The sequence below is a fragment of the Pseudophryne corroboree genome, chromosome 12, assembly GCF_028390025.1.
Source record: "Pseudophryne corroboree isolate aPseCor3 chromosome 12, aPseCor3.hap2, whole genome shotgun sequence".
Classification (NCBI taxonomy): domain Eukaryota; kingdom Metazoa; phylum Chordata; class Amphibia; order Anura; family Myobatrachidae; genus Pseudophryne; species Pseudophryne corroboree.
Window position 1 is genome coordinate 38,713,410 of NC_086455.1, and position 21,292 is coordinate 38,734,701.

Below are 21,292 nucleotides of genomic sequence, written 5' to 3' on the forward strand. Positions count from 1 at the left end.
TTTCCCCTTTAGTACTTCAACTGTCAGCACTACATTCTCATACACACATAGGGGGAAAATTGACTAAGGTGGGAGTTTTTTAGAACTGGTTATGTTGTTCATAGCAACCAATCAGATTCTACTTAACATTTATCTAGCTGCTTCTAAAAGATAATAGATAGAATCTGATTGGTTGCTATGGGCAACATCACCAGTTCTAAAAAACTCCAACCTTAGTAAATTTACCCCATAGTGGGCCTGATATAGACGTCGATACGGTGTAGATGTCGGATGCAAGTAGCCGATGTGTTACACCTGCACATGTGTCTGAGTCGCACTGCCTGATCGTTACTCCAGGTGGGCGCAGAACATATTTGGGCGCAGAGACAATTTTGGTGGGTGTTCCTGGTAGGTACAACATAACAGTAATATCAGTGCTAGAGGCTGGGCAGCCGAACAGAGCAACACTTGAATTCCCCGTCGGGCACCAGCTAGTGGCCGCTGGCATGCAAAACACTTGAATACCCCCCATAGACAGAGCCGGCCCTAACCAATATGATGCCCTAGGCAAGATTTTGGCTGGTGCCCCCTAGCACCACCGCTGGTTCTGCCTCTGACCTTGCACCTCTTTCCCAGCACCATCACCCCTCACCCATAGCAGTCCTTGTACCCCCTATATTTTAAATAGGATCAGTTCGCACATTTGATGCACAGCCCAAAAAGGGGCATCTTCTTGCTGGGAAGGGGCATGGCCACACAATAGTAACCCCAATTCCAATTACGCCACACAGTACTGCAACTTTATTCACATTTTATCTTGCGATAGTGTCCATAATTCATATTACATCCCACGGTAGTATCACTTTACCTTATAAACGTTACTCCTCACAGTAAAGCCCCTTATTCACATTACATCACACTGAATTGCTCCTTATTCACATTACACCACACCTTATTGCTCTTTATTCACATTAGACGACACAGTAGTGCCCTTTCTATATGCAACGCCACATAGTAGAGCACCTTATACACATAATGCCACACATTAGTAATGCATTTATACACAATTCCACACAGTAATGCCCCTTACACATATGAGACACATTAATGTCCTTATAAACATAATGCGCCTTACACATTATGACAACCTTTATTAATGCCCTTTTACACATAATGTCCCTTACACATATGCCGCACATTATTAATGCCCTTATACACATAATGACACACACAGTGCCCCCTACACATTTGCTTAGTGCCCCTATACACATAATGACACACATACAGTAGTACCCTTTTATACATATGCTGCACATTATTAATGCCCTTATACACATAATGACACACAAAGTGGCCCTTTACACATATGTTGCACATTATTAATGCATTTTTACATGACACACATAATGCTCCTTACACATATTTCGAACACTACTGCACAACCAACCCACTCACATGCACACAGCACTCACACTGCCACTAACACTGTGACCTCTGCCTCTGCTTGGATACAGATGTGTCCTCATAAATCTTGCATCAATGCTAACGTCGGGCACCTTTTTTTTTAATGAAAATGCATCTTATTTGCATTGCTATGTGGCTAGGATGCACAAGCAGCTTCTGCTGATTAAACTGATATGTAGCATGCCTATATACTGTGTGAGACTGTGGCTGTATCTGCATATGAAATGCTACACACAGAATATACGCATGCCGCATATCATTTTAATCAGCAGAAGCTGCTGATGCCCCTAGGCATATCAAATGCCCTAGGCAATTGCCTAGTTTGCCTATGCCTATGGCCGGCTCTGCCCATAGAGGTGAGGAACAGCATTATATATATATAAGAAAGCTTTCAGAAATAGAAGTGTTAATAGTTTATTTTTATCAATTAAAATGCAAAGTGAATGAACAGAAGAGAAATCTAAATCAAATCAATATTTGTTGTGACCACTATTTGCCTTCAAAACATTATCAATTCTTCTAGGTACACTTGCACAGTTTTTGAAGTACCTCGGCAGGGAAGTTGCTCCAAACATCTTGGAGAACTAACCACAGATCTTCTATGGATGTAGGCTTGCTCAAATCCTTCTGCCTGTTCATGTAGTCCCAGACAGACTCAATGATGTTGAGATCAGGGCTCCGGGGGTCCATGTCATCACTTTCAGGACTCCTTGTTCTTCTTTACGCTGAAGATAGTTCTTATTGACATTGGCTGTATGTTTAGGGTCATTGTCCTCCCTGCAGAATACATTTGGTGCCAATCAGACGCCTCCCTGATGGTATTGCATGATGGATAAATACCTGCCTCTATTTCTCAGCATTGAAGCACAAAGAAATGGGCAACGTCAAGGACCGTAGATGCAGTGGTCGGCCAAGGAAACTTAATGCATTAGATGAAAAACACATCACACTTTCTTCCCTTTGAAATCAGTAGATGTCCAGTAATGCGTTCAGCTCAGAATTGTCAGAAACCAGTGGGACCCAAATACACCCATCTAGTGTTCAGAGTCGTCTGGCCAGAAGTGGTTCTCATGGAAGAACTGAGGCACAAAAGCCATACCTTTCATGTGGAAACAAGACCAAGTGACTCAACTATGCATGAAAACATAGGAATTGGGGTGGAGAAAAATGGCAGAAGGTGCTCTGGACTGATGAGTCAAATTTTGAAATATTTGGCTGTAACAGAAGGCAGTTTGTTCACCGAAGGGCTGGAGAGCAGTGCAGGCAACACTGAAGCATGGTGGAGGTTCCTTGAAAGTTTGGAGCTGCATTTCAGTAAATGGAGTTGAGGATTTGGTCAGGATTAATGCATGCTTGCCTACTTTTCAAAAAGCATTTCAGGGAGATTGTGACAGTGACACCTATCAGCGCGGACGTGTACTGCTACATCTGAGAGGCGCGTCATAAACATGACTTACATCCAAAAGTAAATGAGCCCCAAAGTTAGTACGATCTACTTGTTGAAGAAAAGACGCTGATATTTTTGCAGGATTTGTTTGTGTATTGTGTTTTACAAGAGGTTCCATATACTATACGTGGCCACAAGAAACTTTATTTAAAATGTATGTAGCCATAGGGATCATTGTGTCTTATAACCACACAGCACTGATGTTCCCAGTTGAATGTATGTATCTATGATTTATTTTTTTCCGCCAAGAATGTAACAGCTATATAATGGGGTAAGGTAAAATCAGGGAGATTGCTGGTCTATTCAGGGAGTAAGGGAGATTGCTGCTATTTCAGGGAGTCTCCTGCAGAATGAGGGAGGGTAGGCAAGTATGGATTAATGGTGTCCTTGAGGCTGTGATATACAGCGATACATAATGTTTCATAGGGCAGGTACGTACTAAACAATCTCCCAAGTCATGCTGCAAGAGTCACACATAGCTACTGAGCACAAAATATTACTTAACATTGCAGAAGGAGCACAAGCCTGCATCACCAGTGCATAGATGTGTTTGTCACTTGGGAGCAACTTTAAAAGTTCCCCTCAACTTGAGAGTACACAATATAGCTGAGAAAGGAAGCTATGGAACCTAGACAATCGCGGATTCCAGGAAATGTTTTCGCAGCATGATAAACACTGGTTTGTGATGTTACAAGTGTGTTACACAGAAATGGTAGGTTATTCTAAAGATATCAAGTGTATATGTTTAAACCTTACTCTCAGCAAAGGTTGTTCAGATACCACGTATCCTGCAAGTGTGTCATGTCAACATACAGCAGTAGGTCACACAGGCCTGCACCACTCACCCATGCCTGTTTACAGAGGATTGCTCCTAGGTATTGTTTACTGTAAGCGGAGCAGAAACCAGGGCCATGAGAATGTTTTATTTCAGGAAATGCATTACCTCACTCTCTCCCTGCTTCACATTTACAGTTGTTCGATTCAGCAACCACAGCCCTCTGAAATAAGCAATTTCCATCTATTTAGGAGTTAATTGCCTCCCCAAAAATTAAACAATTACATGTACAAAAACAGACCGCTTATGCCTAATGATATCATGCGTCTCCGGCTGCAAAAAGTGAACGAACCTATCGCATCGCCTTATAAATCTGCTTTTTGAGTCAACCAGCCATGATTTTGTAATCGGCAGCCCTTCTCTTCTACAGGTCTAATTCAGCGGGGCCGCGGTGGCGAAGTTGGATGCTAGCGGCCGATGCTTTCAGTGTGTGCATGCGCCCTGAAGGTTACTGCTCTGAGGGGGTAAATCAGAGTTGATCGTAGATATGCTAAAGTTAGCACATCTACGATCATTTACTCTGACATGCGGGGGGCCGCCCCGCATGTCAGGCCCTCCCCCCCCCTCCTCCCCTCCACACGCGCACACACACACACACACACACACACACACACACACACACACACACACACGTACAAAATCAGGCAATCTGTCAATCAGGCAGAGGCGAGCGCTGGGCTGAGATGCCGATAGCATTTGTTGCATGCACATGCGCACTACGGCACATGCGCAGTTCAGACCTGATCGCCGGCCGTGCGAAAACGTATAGCAGCGCTCAGGTCTGCATTAGCCCCTGGGATGTAGATCAAAATTGCACGCAGAAAGACAGAATCTCAGTGGGTGTTAACAGGAAATATCCAGATGTGGGCATATCGCAGTCTGGCACATGAAGTTGCACTGGCAGGGGTGGGCAGGTTTAGACAGCGAAATTGCACCTGCCATAGGTTAGGGTAAATTTCGATGTTGTGACCGATGGAGCATCTTAATACATGCCACAAGAGCATAGTGCCACTGCCAGTGGGCGTCTCAGTCACAATATTTGCATAAAGAAGCAGACAATGTTGTGAAAACAGATGTAGGTGCACCTGTAATTGCGTCCACCTCTGAATTTGAACCCATTGGTTATTGGCCTCGTCCTTTAAGAATGAAAGCACCGCCGAAATTAGCATCACCTATTGGAAGGTGCCTAGCAGAATTAGTGGCACCTATTGAAGGAGCCTTGAAGGAGTAGTGGCACCTATTGAAAGGAGCCTTGCAGGAGTGGTGACACCTATTGGAATGAGCAACATTCTCTGTGACAGTCTTCACTGACCATAAAAATCTGCTGTATCCTCAAACAGCTCACTGTCTGAATTATCACCAGGCCAGGTGGTCATTGTTCAATTTGGTAATCACTAATCGCCCTGAAAACAAAAATATCAAGGCTGATGCGGTGGTCCATGCTTTCTGTACCACTGAGGAGGAAGTTACCTATGAGGATAAGACTATTTGGAATCCAGCTTGTTTCCTCTCAGTGACTAGGAGGTGAAAATACCTCCGGAAAATCATTTGTGTCATCAGAGCTGCGCCCACAGTTTTTCTAATGGGCGAATGCATCATGATGCGAGTGTGAAAAAGATTATGGAATTGATTCACAGGAGTTCCTGGTGGCTATCTGTACAACAGTAAGTAAAAGGTTTTGAGGCAGCCTGTTCTATCTGGGCTCACCACAAAGTTCAGCCTCAAGCTCCTATTGGTCCTTTATATCCCCTTCCAGCTCATACACAAACCCATATCTCCATGGACTTTATTACAGAATTACACAGTCCAGATGATTTAATACCATCTGGATTGTAGTAGACAGGTTCTCCAAGCAAACTATTTTGCTCCCTTAAAGGGATTACCTTCGGCTCCCAAGCTAACGGATGTATTCATCAATTAAATCTTTAGGATGCATGGGTTCTCTGAGTACAGTTCTCTTACAAATTCAAAGCACTTTGAAAGCTTTTCTTTGGATTATCATCCACAAAGTAATGGGCAGAAAGGGTGAAACAAGACATGTAAAAATTAATCAGAATCTACGGGGGATATTCAATTAACCGCAGTGTGCTGCGGCTTTATGGGGATTTGTTTCACCTGCCTCCGGCAGGCAAAGCACAATCCACGAAAACAACCCCGTTTTCACCCGAAAACGGGGCTGTTTCTACTGAAAACACACAGGTTTCACTGAACCTGTGTGTTTTCGGGAGAAAAAGATGTTTTTTTCCGGGTGAAAAAACATTGATGAAGCATCAGGAAATATCACCCGAAGCTTCATCGGCGGGAATTGAATATCCCCCTATGTCTCTACCAATAAAGATGACTGGGCCTCTCTTTTGTAATGAGCAGATTTGCATTAAGTAACCTCTTCCATGAGACTTTATTCTTTTCACCCTTCTACATCCAAAATGGTTTTCACCCTACTGTGCCAGAACTGCCCTCCTGTAAGTCAGTTCCTCTTCCAGCAGTTCGTGACGCCATCAAGCATTTTACAGATATTTGGAATGCAGTGTAAAAGAGATTACATCAAGTCCGGCAACAGGGAGGGGTCAGAGGTGTCACCTGTACTAAGTGCCGAGGTTCAGATGGTCCCGAAGATACTGGCAGTAGTGGATTTATGGCTAGCCAACCAATTAGCGGCTGCTGGGATGTGCGCCGTCTTGACCAATGACAGGGTGAGAAGGTGGTGCAGGGAAGAGTGACACATGGTGCAGTATATATATATATATATATATACAGTTGTGCTCATAAGTTTACATACCCTAGCAGAATTTGTGATTTTCTGGCCATTTGTCAGAGAATATGAATGATAACTCACAAGCTTTTCTTTCACTCATGGTTAGTGGTTGGGTGAAGTCATTTTATTGTCAAACAACTGTGTTTACTCTTTTTAAATCATAATGACAACAGAAACTACCCAAATGACCCTGATCAAAAGTTTACATACCCTGGAGATTTTGGCCTGATAACATGCACACAAGTTGACACAAAGGGGTTTGAATGGCTACTAAAGGTAACCATCCTCACCTGTGATCTGTTTGCTTGTAATCAGTGTGTGTGTATAAAAGGTCAGTGAGTTTCTGGACTCCTGAAAGACCCTTGCATCTTTCATCCAGTGCTGCACTGACATGTCTGGATTCTGAGTCATGGGGAAAGCAAAAGAATTGTCAAAGGATCTGCGGGAATAGGTAATTGAACTGTATAAAACAGGAAAGGGATATAAAAAGATATCCAAGCAATTGAGAATGCCAATCAGCAGTGTTCAAACTCTAATTAAGAAATGGAAAATGAGGGATTCTGTGGAAACCAAATCACGGTCAGGTAGACCAACAAAAATTTCAGCCACAACTGCCAGGAAAATTGTTCGGGATGCAAAGAAAAATCCACAAATAACTTCAGCTGATATACAGGACTCTCTGAAAAAAAGTGGTGTGGTTGTTTCAAGATGCACAATAAGGAGGCATTTGAAGAAAAATGGGCTGCATGGTCGAGTCGCCAGAAGAAAGCCATTACTACGCAAATGCTACAAAGCATCCCGCTTACAATACTCCAAACAGCACAGAGACAAGCCTCAAAACTTCTGGAACAAAGTCATTTGGAGTGATGAGACCAAAATTGAACTTTTTGGCCACAACCATAAACGTTACATTTGGAGAGGAGTCAACAAGGCCTATGATGAAAGGTACACCATTCCTACTGTGAAACACAGAGGTGGATCGCTGATGTTTTGGGGATGTGTGAGCTACAAAGGCACTGGAAGCTTGGTCAAAATTGATGGCAAGATGAATGCAGCATGTTATCAGAAAATACTGGAGGAAAATTTGCACTCATCAGCCCGGAAGCTGCGCATGGGACGTACTTGGACGTTCCAACATGACAATGATTCAAAACACAAGGCCAAGTCGACCTGTCATTGGCTACAGCAGAATAAAGTGAAGGTTCTGGAGTGGCCATCTCAGTCTCCTGACCTCAATATCATTGAGCCACTCTGGGGAGATCTCAAACGTGCAGTTCATGCAAGACAGCCCAAGAATTTACATCTCTAATGTGCACAGGCATAACAATGATCATACACTGTTCAGGTTAGTGCAGATGGTATATCTTAAATACAGTTGCTAGTAGGGACTGTGTGCAAAATATTCTAGCAAATCATCCCCACACTAGTTAAATGAATATTTGTTTCTTTTTCTTAATGACCCAATTTTTAAGTTGGTCACACCCCATTTTATTTGTTTAAATATATGCATCAACATGTGGCTTCTTAGCATTATTATTTATCTATAGTATGTTTATATTGATTTAGCATGGCGGAACCTTTCTGTACTAACCTAAAGCTAAGCTGTTTGTTTGATTAAGGTGTGAATTCCCTGGTAACAGCAGAAGAATCTAATCAATGGATGATTAATAACCAACAAAGAGCATTCTATATGGATCAGCCAAAACAAAAGTTTCAGTATGAGTCTACCCTTCTGTCAGATGGGACGCTTTACGGGCGGATGTATTTTATGTGTCTCTTCTTTAATTGGATGTACTGTATTAGTGTGCAATAAAGTCAAAGGTGGATAATGTGAGCTCAATGGATTTCTTTTAGGGTGGCGAATCCCGGGATCGGTAGGATCCTGGGATTTAGGCCTAAAATTGGCCGGGATTTAATCCCGGGATTGGAGTATTCAATCCCTGGGATTTCAGGATTAGAAAGCTCCTTGCTTTTCAGCGTCGGGCTGCATTGAGCGTCCTCAGGAGGCACAGACGCTGCCTGGCTCCCCCTGCGCAGCGTGACGTGAAGTTAGAGGTCAACCAGCCACCCGTCCCCCAGCCACACGGACGTCGCTGATCCTGGAGGAAGTGTGCGCAGCCAGCCGCCCATCACCCACCACACCCGGAAGAAGTGACCCAGCCTCCCACCCGCTTGGTATGATGAGTTATGTGTACATGGCGGTGCGCAGCGGGGGGTGGTGGTGGGGGGGTTTGGGCGGCCACACAGGAAACAAGCCAATCCAGGGTATACTGGGATTGACCATTTTTCAATCCTGATACCCGGGATTGAAAAAATGGCCCGGGATTGGCCACCCTAATTCTTTTGACGATACTGTAGATCATCTAAACGTGACAACAATATTATTTCAATGCAACACCAACCTAATAGAAATTTTAAACAGAAATATGGATTTGCACCTGGCGCTGTCTCATTTTGTTTGCCTAATAGAAATTTTGTTTCACTAGATATTTTTCTATATCTATGTTTTTCTATGCAACTGACTTGTGTTCCCTTACGCCTGGAATGGGAGTGGGCTCGGATGTGTATCTATTGCAGGTCTGGGTAATGATTCATAATGATGATGATGACTGTTAGCAGCACGATTCAGGGCCACCGAGAGGGGGGAGTGGTTACTCTTTACCTGGGCCTGTTGGAGTGGCCCGCTTATCCCCTTCATCAAGGACAGTGGTGCCAACACATTCCGCAGAGAGAGAGAAGAGACTACTGCCACAGCAGCAGTCTTCTGTCTCCCTTCCTAAAGTGCTGATACCGGTGTCTGTGATGAAGGATGGAAACGGGCCCTCGCTGGACATCTCCAACAGTCAGTCCTCTCTCTCCCTGTGTGATGTGCCATGGGGGGAAAGTGATCACACTCAATCCCCCTCCCCACATCTACCCCTCTAACCAGCCACCGGGACTCCCACTGTATATTTTTACAGTGTAGAAGGAGGGGGCCTGGCCACACCTCCTTGAGATAGCCACGCCCCCTCCCTAGTACTGGGGCCTGGCACAGCTGTCGGCAGCCCTGGCACCATTTATCAGTTTCCGATTGCTAGATTGCTTATGGACTCCTCCAGTTGATAGTACTTGACCAATTGGCGTTGCGGCTATATTATATCAAGATTACCATTTGTTTTTTTAATGGGGAAAACAACAGAGATGATGGGATTTGTATTTCTCTATATTTTATATTGAAAATACAGCTTGCATTTATTATTATACAATAGGTATAATAATAGCCCTTTTATTTTAACTAGAGCATATGAGACTATGGTGCTAAACAGACAGGTGCTTATAAAGGATAATACCTGTACATTTTATTTATACAATTAGATATGTATATAAAAGACTTTAAAAATGTTTTAAATAAATTAGACTTCTCAAGAGGGCCTTAATTTCATTCTCTGGTCCACAAATTAGGGCATTTAATTCTGCCAGTGTAAGGGTAGACAGATTTTGTGTGTGATGGACAAGCCTTTTAGCAAAGAACATCCTGTTGGCAGAGTATTGCGGTGCCTGATATAGTCACGTTAGTCCACACACAGTGGGCGAGATGTACTAAAGGGAAAATGCGATAAAAACCCCATTTTTGGGGGTTTTATCGCATTTTCGTATGTACTATCACCCGACCGCCGCGTTTTTACCAATGAGGGTATCGCTATCCCATAGAAGCCTGCGGGTTTCTTTTCACCGGCCACCGCAACCCGCCGCAGACACCGACCCCCACCGCAAATGCCTCCCCCCCCCCCCCCCGGCATACCTTCCTCCAGGAAGCCTGGACCCGGAAGGTAATCTCCTCCTCCCCCGTGAAACGCAGTTGGAGGTCCTTCCGGCTGCAGAGGGGAGAAGGAGGCGCCGGGGACAGCCTGCTGCCTACTTCCCGGCAGGGGAGAAGGTGAAGATCCCGGGGAGGTGACAGAGATCCCCGGCACACCACCTCACAGGTATCGCGGGGGGCCTCCGTCACCGCATTGCGATTTTGATCGCATATGTATGTTGATACATCCCGCCCTTAAAGAGTTAACAGAATGGAGGTTTATTGAGATACACACAGGTGACTTAGGGGGTAATTCAGACCTGATCGCTCGCTAACGTTTTTTGCATCCCTGCGATCAGGTCAGAACTGCGCATGGGTATGCACCGAAATGCGCAGGCGCGTCGCACGGGTACAAAGCGGATTGTTGCTGTGCAATGGGTTTTACGAAGAATCCATTCACACAGCCGATCGCGAGGAGATTGACAGGAAGAAGGCGTTTGTGGGTGGCAACTGACTGTTTTCAGGGAGTAGTTGAAAAAACGCAGGCGTTCCCAGTGGTGCAAGTAGAAAAAATGTCTTACGGGTACTGTGTGCGCAAAAAAATGGGTGTGGCCAAATGCCACATGGGGTGTGGCCAATGAAAATGGGGGCGTGATACACATATGGGGGAGGGGCAGATACACGTATGACCCCAATAGTGCCAGATACACATTGCCCCACAGTGCCAGAAATACATTGCCCCACAGTACCAGATACACATTGCCTCACTGTGCCAGATACACAAATGCCCCCCAGAGTGCCAGATACACAAATGTCCCCAGAGTGCCAGATACACATTGCCTCACAGTGCCAGATACACATTGCCCCACAGTGCCAGATACACAAATGCCCCCAGAGTGCCAGATACACAAATGTCCCCAGAGTGCCAGATACACATTGCCTCACAGTGCCAGATACACATTGCCTCACAGTGCCAGATACACATTGCCTCACAGTGCCAGATACACATTGCCTCACAGTGCCAGATACACATTGCCTCACAGTGCCAGATACACAAATGCCCCCAGAGTGCCAGATATACATTGCCTCAGTGTCAGATACACATTGCCCCACAGTGCCAGATACACAAATGCCCCCACTGTGTCAAATATACATTGCCCCCCAGTGCCAGATACAGAAATGCCCCCACAGTGCCAGATACACAAGTATGCCCCCAGTGCCAGATATGCCCCCAGTGCCAGATACAGAAATGCCCCCAGTGCCAGATACACAAGTATGCCCCCATTGCCAGATATGCCCTCAGTGTCAGATATGCCCCAGTGCCAGATACACGTCTCCGCAGTGTCAGATATGCCCCCCAGTGCCAGATATGCCCCCAGTGCCAGGTACACATGTCCTTCCAGTGCCAGATATGCCCACAGTGCCAGATATCCCCCAGTGCCAGGTACACAAGTCCCCCCCAGTGCCAGATATGCTCCCAGTGCCAGGTATACATGCCCCCCCAGTGCCAGATATCCCCCAGTGCCAGGTACACAAGTCCCCCAGTGCAAGATATGCTCCCAGTGCCAGGTATACATGCCCCCCCAGTGCCAGATATCCCCCAGTGCCAGATATCCCCCAGTGCCAGGTATAACATGCCCCCAGTGCCAGATATCCCCAGTGCCAGGTATAACATGCCCCCCCAGTGCCAGGTATACATGCCCCCCCCTCCCCTGCTCACCGCTGCCGCTGCCGTCGCCGTCCTGTCTGTGTGAGGGAAGGAGAGCGCAGCCTGCACCCTCTCCTTCCCCTCAGTCTCCGGCGGGTGTCTCAGTTTAATTCAGCGCCGATCCGTGAGCCAATCAGAGCTCACACCCGCGAGCTCTGATTGGCTTACGGATCGGCGCTGAATTAAACTGAGACAGCCGCCGGAGACTGAGGGGAAGGAGAGGGTGCAGGCTGCACTCTCCTTCCCTCACATCAGCGGCGGGGACGGCGGGGAGCAGCAGAGGGAGGGAGGGAAGAGGAGCGGCGGCGGCCCGTCGGTGTGGGTACGGCGTACCCACGGCTAAATTCTTACGGGTACGCCGTACCCACCCGTACCCACACACTTGCACCACTGGGCGTTCCCAAGCATTTGCAAGGCGGGTGTCTGATGTCAATTCCGGACCCGGACAGGCTGAAGTGATCACAGCGGCTGAGTAAGTCCTGGGCAACTCAGAAACTGCACAAAGTTTTTTTGTACTGCCGGCTGCACTTGCGATCCCACACTAACACAGCTAAAATACACCTACCGGTGAGCGGCGACTATGCAAACGCAGGACTGCAAAAAACAGCTAGCGAGCAATCAGGTCTGAATTAGACCCCTAGTAACTAGAAGATATCCTGTAATAGCAGGCAACTTGTTCCTATAGCAGACAGTGTAACACAATATATTTGGCGGTACTTATCAGTACGGTGATATGTGGCTGGGGATCCGATGGTGAGGGATGGAGGACTGCATGTCTGTGCAGTCTGACTCCCGCTGTGAAGGATGACACACCGCCCGGCTCTCTCCAAGCTCCAGCAGCGCGGCAGATACAGCACACGTGGGATGCCGAAGTTTCTCAGCTCTGAGCCCTCTGTAAGATGGAGGAGCTCCGTGTTAGACTCCACCTCACTAAGACACTTGGCACTAGTGGGGTAAACACTAGGGGATGCACCCATAAGACTCTATGCATAAAGAGACAGGTACAGAGCGCACCATTATCCAACACATACAGTCTTTGAGTAGATAATTACCAGTTCTATTGCAGAGGCTGGGTATTCCACTTAGCAAAGGTCCAAAGCACAACACTGAGGTCCGATGCAGATGTTAATAGATGTCCCTTTTTGATGTCCACTGGTGGTAATCAGTATGAATGACCGATGGATGGGATGCCGGTGGTCAGCATACCGACTCTGGCATCCCGTCCATCATAAACCCAACAGTACCCCAGTAAGCCCCCTAACCAGGGTTGGACAGGTCCACAGGGGCACCTCCCAGTGGGCCACACTACCTGGGGCCCCATCTCCTCCTGTAGGGATCAGGTTCCAAACTGTGCACTTGAATTATATATTATGCATATGTTACATTATATTTAAAGAATATTGATATTTGTTAGTATATACACTGTATATTTATTAAGTGACCCAGACCAGGCACTCTCTAATGTTAACCAAGCCTCTGTGGCCACACCCACAAATTTGGGTCTTTTACACTGTTTCCCCGGTGTGCCCTTTATGCCCCAGTCCGACACTGCCCCTAACCTTTTCCCTACCCTAACCCTGACCCTCCCTTGCGGGTGCCTAACCCTAACCCTCCCTTCCCCGCTGCCTAAACCTAACCCTCCCCGCTTGATGCCTAACCCTAACCTCCCCTTCTATGTGCCTAATCCTAACCCTCCATCCTCTGTCCCTTACCCTAACCTTCCCTCCTCAGTCCCTAACCCTAACCCCTTTCTTCTGATTAAACCTAACCCCCCCTAACAATACTGTCATCCCATTCGGTGTCGGTATGTAGATGCCAGGATAGCGTCCTTCTTTGGGATGTCGGCGTTAGTATAGTGACTGCCGGTATCCCAGCCGTCGGTAAGGTAACTGCTTCCCCACTGGTGCTATGGCTGGAGTTTTCAATGGCTTTCTATGTCCACATGGTCTCCCAGGAAAGTTGTGTGGCAGTGCCCAGGGCGAGAGCACCAGTTTCGATAATAGAAACTGTTTTCTTCTTCTCCAAACTGAACTATGGAGATAAAAATATTTTTTTCCTAAATTTTTGTTTTGTCTGTTCATTACTGCATCACGCAAAAACTACTATATAAATTTCAATTGCTTTTTCACTGTTATATAGCTTAGTGATCTAGAAAGAAACTTGATAAGACATCAGGGAGAGGAGCAATACATGAAAATCCAGACGCTGGAGACTCGGGGCATGACTATATATATATATACATACACACACACACACACACACACACACACACACACACACACACACACACACACACACACACACACACACACACACAATATGTACATATATTGCACACCCCAGACATAAATAGTTATATATTTATGCATATATAAATACATAGATATATATCGAGGGGATGTAGTTATATGACCACCAGTTGGGAGACCGCCGGTCACTATACCGACACCCAAGCGATTGAAAGACCAACTAACAGGGACTATTCCCACTCTTGGGTGTTCACGACACCCATAGAGTGGGAATAGAGCCTGTGGCTGTTAGGGTCTCCTGCCCTGTGCTGCCACGTCGTCATGGCAACCGGGAGACAAGTGCTAGTGGAGTAACCTGAGCGCAGCTGATACTCCGGTTCGGGTCTTTTGCTGTGCAGTGGTTATAGGCTCTGTGCACGGCAGGGGATCCGGTGCTGGTTTTTGTGCTCACAGTCTGTGAGGTCTGAGTGGGGCGTGGACAGCACCTGCTTTATAAGGCCTCTTTTCAGGGTAAGCAGATGCTGCTGAATCTTTGTTGGTTAGTCAGTTCATGAAAGTTAGCCAGTACTGTGTAGCTTTGTATTTGTTTGTTGCTTACTGCAAATAGGCCTGGGGATTTGGTATTACACTCTGCCAATCCAGACCTAGCAGTAAGACTGGAGTCAGTCGTTTAGCTTGCTGGGGTTCTGTTACTACTCTGTGAACCTAGCAAGTTTGCGGCTGTATTCTAAGACTTGCCTGTCTAATCCTGTCTCACTGTGCTAGGTGTCAGGGGTCAGTTTAGTGGCAGTAAGCTAAAACCTGTGCACTGCAAGTGAGAAATAGGATTGTGGAGACTCTCCTTGTGTCTATCATTCCATCTCTGACCAAGGAGTTTACTGCCACACCCGTTGGTAACCCTTTAGGGTTTTGCTGTTGCCCTTAGCAACAGCATTTCGGGTTCTCTACGTATTAAAACACAACATCTTGCTTTTTACATCTGAGCAGTTCTAATACAAGGGAGATACCCAGTTCCTTAGCCTCTGGGCTTCTCTGTTCACTTTGTGTGTATTTTGTTACCCTATCACCTTCTGTGTACGTTATGTCATACTCCCCAGTTTGTCTGTGAGTCCATTTGTTTTGCATAACAGTTCAAACACCAGTACATTCCTGCAGACACTGGAGTGCATAACAGTTCTGACACCAGTACTTTCCTGCAGGCACTGGTGTGCATAACATATTCAGCAGCCTAATACTCCTGTTGAAATTTTGTGGGAATATGGAGCATACCCCTCAAAATACGTTGCAACAGGTGGTCGATCAGGTGCAGGTCCTGACTCGACAATTTAATGATTTGTCCATTAAAATGCACACCTCCCAGGCTGCTGGCGGATCTCCCGCAGCAGCAGCACCTGCAGGGGTTAAGGAGCCGAAAGTAAATCTCCCGGATCGTTTTTCTGGAGATCGCTCGCAGTTCTTTTGTTTCAAGGAGAGCTGCAAGCTATACTTCCGGCTTAGGCCTCAGTCTTCTGGGTCGGAGATTCAGCGGGTGGGCATAGTGATTTCCTTGCTACAAGGAGACCCACAGGTCTGGGCATATGGGTTGCAGCCTGACTGTCCGTCGCTTAAAAGTGTTGATGCTTTTTTTACGGCACTGGGCATGTTGTATGATGACCCTGACAAGACGGCCTCAGCCGAGGCTCAGATTTCGATCCTTAAGCAAGGGCGAAGGCCAGTTGAGGTTTACTGTACGGAGTTTCGGAGGTTGGCCCATGATACCCAGTGGAATGACCCAGCCCTGAGACACCAGTACCGAAGAGGTCTTTCTAACCAGATAAAGGACCAACTGGTACAATATCCCTTGCCTGATAGCTTGGATCAGCTCATGCAGTTATCCATCCGGGTGGATAGACGGCTGAGAGAGCGTAGGCTTGAAAGGGAGACTGAGATTTCCTTCCTTCCCAAGGGAACCTCAGACTCTGAGGAATTTTCTGAGGAGCCTATGCAGATTGGGGCTACCCGCCTCTCCTCGCGTGAGAAGACGCGGAGGAGACAGCAGGGGTTGTGTTTGTACTGTGGGAATAAAGGTCATGTGGTAGTATCATGCCCAGAAAAGCCGGAAAACTTCAGGGCCTGAGGGTGATGGGAAATATCCTGTCAGGCCAGAAGTCAGAATTTCCCAAGAAGACTTTTATCATTCCGGTGACCTTGAAGATCCTCGGTCAAACTGTCAAGACTGAGGCCTTTGTGGACAGTGGGGCCGACGGGGTTTTTATGGACCGCCAATTCGCCCTGAAACACTCTGTTCCCTTAGTACCCTTGGCATCGGAAATTGAGATTTGTGGGTTAAACGGGGAACCATTATCCCAAGGTAAAATTACCTCTTGCACTAGCCAGATTTCTTTGTTTATTGGAGCCACACACTCTGAAAAATTGTCCTTTTATGTGACTGTCTGTACTTTTGCCCCATTGGTGTTGGGGTTACCCTGGTTAAGGGCCCACAATCCTCAATTTGACTGGGTCTCTGGGGAGATTCTTAGTTGGGGTACTGATTGTTTCAGGAGTTGCTTGAGCCTTCCAGTCAGGCTCTCGCAGCTAAGTTTGCCAGGATTGCCAGGGTGTTATGTAGATTTTGCGGACGTGTTCTCCAAAAAAGTTGCAGAGGTACTACCTCCCCATCGCCCCTATGACTGTGCCATTGATTTGTTGCCAAATGCTAAGCTTCCCAAGAGCAGGTTGTACTCCCTGTCACGTCCTGAGACTCAGGCTATGGCAGAGTACATTCAGGAGAACTTGGCTAAGGGATTTATCAGACCTTCACAGTCTCCAGTTGGGTCGGGGTTCTTCTTCGTGGGTAAAAAGGACGGTTCGTTGCGACCCTGCATCGACTTCAGGGAATTGAACCGTATCACGATTAAAAACTCATACCCACTGCCTCTCATTTCGGTCTTGTTTGACCAGCTTCGTACTGCCACCATTTTTTCTAAGATTGACCTACGCGGTGCGTACAATCTAATCCGAATAAGAGAGGGGGATGAATGGAAGACTGCCTTTAATACCCACTCAGGGCATTATGAATATTTGGTGATGCCTTTTGGGCTCTGTAATGCCCCGGCAGTCTTCCAGGATTTCATGAATGATGTGCTCAGGGAATATTTGGATAGATTCTTAGTTGTATACTTAGATGACATCCTAATCTTCTCCCATTCCCTGGAGGAACATCGGAAGCATGTACGCTTAGTCCTCCAGAAACTCAGAGACCACCGGCTTGGGGCGAAGCTGGAGAAGTGCGAATTTGAAGTTCAGCAAATCGCATTTCTAGGATATATTATCTCCCCAGAAGGTTTCCAAATGGAGGGTTCCAAGGTACAGGCAGTCCTGGATTGGGTGCAGCCCACTAGTTTGAAGGCGCTTCAGCGTTTCCTGGGCTTTGCGAATTTTTATAGACGATTTATCGCTGGATTTTCGTCTATAGTGGCGCCCTTGGTGGCACTCACTAAGAAAGGGGCGGATGTTGCTCACTGGTCTTGTGAGGCTAAAGCGGCTTTTGCCCGTCTCAAAAGGGCATTTGTTTCGGCCAAGGTGCTGCGACACCCAGATCCAGAGCGTCCTTTTGTGGTGGAGGTGGATGCCTCTGAGATGGGTATTGGGGCAGTGCTTTCTCAGATGGGAGTGTCTGATAATCGCCTTCATCCCTGTGCTTACTTTTCCCGTAAATTTTCGCCTGCCGAGATGAATTATGACGTGGGTAACCGGGAATTGTTGGCTATTAAGGATGCACTGGAGGAGTGGAGACACTGGCTTGAGGGGGCTAAGTTTGTGGTCTCAATTCTCACTGACCATAAGAATCTGGCATATTTAGAGTCAGCGAAGCGTCTCAATGCCAGGCAGGCACGATGGGCTTTGTTTTTTGCTCGCTTTAATTTTTTGATAACATATCGCCCTGGGTCAAAAAACATCAAGGCTGATGCGCTCTCGCGGAGTTTTGCTCCAATCCAGGAGACCACCGAGGAGCCGTTGCCCATTGTTTCCCCATCATGTATTAAAGTGGGCATTACCCAGGACCTCTTATCATTAGTCCTTAGAGCACAGGAGCAGGCTCCTCCAGACCTTCCGGTAGGTCTTTTGTTTGTGCCTCCTAGGTTAAGACAGCGAGTGTTCCTGGAATTCCATGCCAAGAAGTCGGCAGGTCACCCGGGTATTGCCAGAACTCGGGAGTTGCTATCTAGGGCGGTGTGGTGGCCCTCGGTGGCTAAGGATGTGGATCAGTGGGTTCGGGCATGTGACATCTGTGCCCGAAATAAGACTCCTAGAGGGGTTCCTGTTGGCCCATTACATCCACTCTCTATCCCATCTAAGCCATGGACCCACATTTCAATGGATTTTGTGGTGGACTTGCCCAAATCCTCGGGGATGACAGCCATCTGGGTTGTCGTTGACAGGTTTTCGAAGATGGCGCACTTCGTTCCACTGGTTGGGCTGCCATCAGCCAGACGCCTGTCTGAATTATTTATGCTGCATGTTGTGCGTCTCCACGGGTTGCCACTTGATGTGGTCTCTGACCGCGGATCCCAGTTTGTGGCCAAATTCTGGAGGGCATTTTGTTCCGATCTCCAGATTTCTGTCAGCTTGTCGTCAGGCTACCATCCGCAGTCTAATGGGCAGACTGAAAGGGTGAACCAGTCCTTGGAGCAGTTCCTCAGGTGTTATGTCTCCAAGTGTCAGACTGACTGGGTTGCTCATCTGTCCATGGCGGAGTTTGCCTATAACAACGCGGCTCACTCTGCTACAGGGATCTCTCCCTTCCTTTGTGTGTATGGGCATCATCCTAAGGCCAATTCTTTTGACCCCCTGGACTCCACGCCTGGTGGTTCCTCTGTGGTTTCGGTCCTTAGAGGTATTTGGCGGAAAGTGAAGAAAGCCCTTGTGTCTGTGTCATTAGTGACCAAAAGGGTTTTTGATAAGCGGAAAAGACCCTGCAGCTTCAAATTAGGAGACTTCGTCTGGTTGTCTACCAAGAATTTGAAGTTGAGACAGCCATCTCATAAGTTAGGGCCCCGGTTCATCGGCCCTTATAAGATCACCAGGGTTATCAATCCGGTGGCATTTCAGTTAGATCTGCCCCGTTCTTTGGGTATCAATAAAACATTTCATTGTTCCCTTTTAAAACGGCCGATTAGTAATCCTTCTTCCAGTGGAAGACCTTCCCCTCTTCTGATACGTGGCCAGAGGGAGTTTGTTGTTGAAAGGATTCTTGACTCCAAGGTGGTTCGGGGTCGGCTGTCATTTTTGGTGCACTGGAAGGGGTATGGCCCGGAGGAGCGGTCGTGGGTGCGCAGTTGTGATCTTCATGCCCCCAGACTGATACGCTCTTTCTTCTCGCAGTTCCCCGATAAACCCGGTGGTAGGGGTTCTTTGACCCCTCGTCAGAGGGGGGGTACTGTTAGGGTCTCCTGCCCTGTGCTGCCACGTCGTCATGGCAACCGGGAGACAAGTGCTAGTGGAGTAACCTGAGCGCAGCTGATACTCCGGTTCGGGTCTTTTGCTGTGCAGTGGTTATAGGCTCTGTGCACGGCAGGGGATCCGGTGCTGGTTTTTGTGCTCACAGTCTGTGAGGTCTGAGTGGGGCGTGGACAGCACCTGCTTTATAAGGCCTCTTTTCAGGGTAAGCAGATGCTGCTGAATCTTTGTTGGTTAGTCAGTTCATGAAGGTTAGCCAGTACTGTGTAGCTTTGTATTTGTTTGTTGCTTACTGCAAATAGGCCTGGGGATTTGGTATTACACTCTGCCAATCCAGACCTAGCAGTAAGACTGGAGTCAGTCGTTTAGCTTGCTGGGGTTCTGTTACTACTCTGTGAACCTAGCAAGTTTGCGGCTGTATTCTAAGACTTGCCTGTCTAATCCTGTCTCACTGTGCTAGGTGTCAGGGGTCAGTTTAGTGGCAGTAAGCTAAAACCTGTGCACTGCAAGTGAGAAATAGGATTGTGGAGACTCTCCTTGTGTCTATCATTCCATCTCTGACCAAGGAGTTTACTGCCACACCCGTTGGTAACCCTTTAGGGTTTTGCTGTTGCCCTTAGCAACAGCATTTCGGGTTCTCTACGTATTAAAACACAACATCTTGCTTTTTACATCTGAGCAGTTCTAATACAAGGGAGATACCCAGTTCCTTAGCCTCTGGGCTTCTCTGTTCACTTTGTGTGTATTTTGTTACCCTATCACCTTCTGTGTACGTTATGTCATACTCCCCAGTTTGTCTGTGAGTCCATTTGTTTTGCATAACAGTTCAAACACCAGTACATTCCTGCAGACACTGGAGTGCATAACAGTTCTGACTCCAGTACTTTCCTGCAGGCACTGGTGTGCATAACAGTGGCGAGCATAGCAGCCACTGAGTCCGCTGTGTGGCGAGCGCAGCAAGCTCGCAAGGGGCTTAGTTGCGCTCGCCCCCCACCAGCAATCCAAAGCTTGGAATCCCAAATGCCGGTCACCCAAACCCAACCCATATAGAGATATACAAGATTTATTTTGCATGACAATACAACTATATATATATATATATATATATATATATACTAATCAGGCAGGTTATCTTGACTCATGAAGCTTCATTTTACAAGTCAATCCAGTAGATGGTGCACCAAGACAAATACTACACGCTATGGATACACACGGTGTGAGTTGATATGCTGTATATTATAGAGTTGCTGGTCACGTTACTTGCAACCTTTTGGTGTTATGTTAAGTAGCAATGGATTGACACTACTGTCTCTGTAAAATTAGTTACAGTGAGCAGTAACAGACATCCATGCAAGTAAAGCCACAGGCAAACGTTAGTATATATATATATATATATATATATATATATATGTTGTATATGGGGAGAGAGCGGACAGCGCCAATACGCGATTACCGATCTACATTAGTATTTAGACCAAAGAACACAATAAATAAAGTTGATAAATTAATAAATCTCCCTATGCGGACACTCCCTAGGGTAAAATAGGGCGTCTGCTGCACCTTAAGAAAAAAGCAGTGGTAAGGTGCTTTATAGATTATGTAAACAGAGCAATAGATAAGGTGTTTATAAGCGACCAA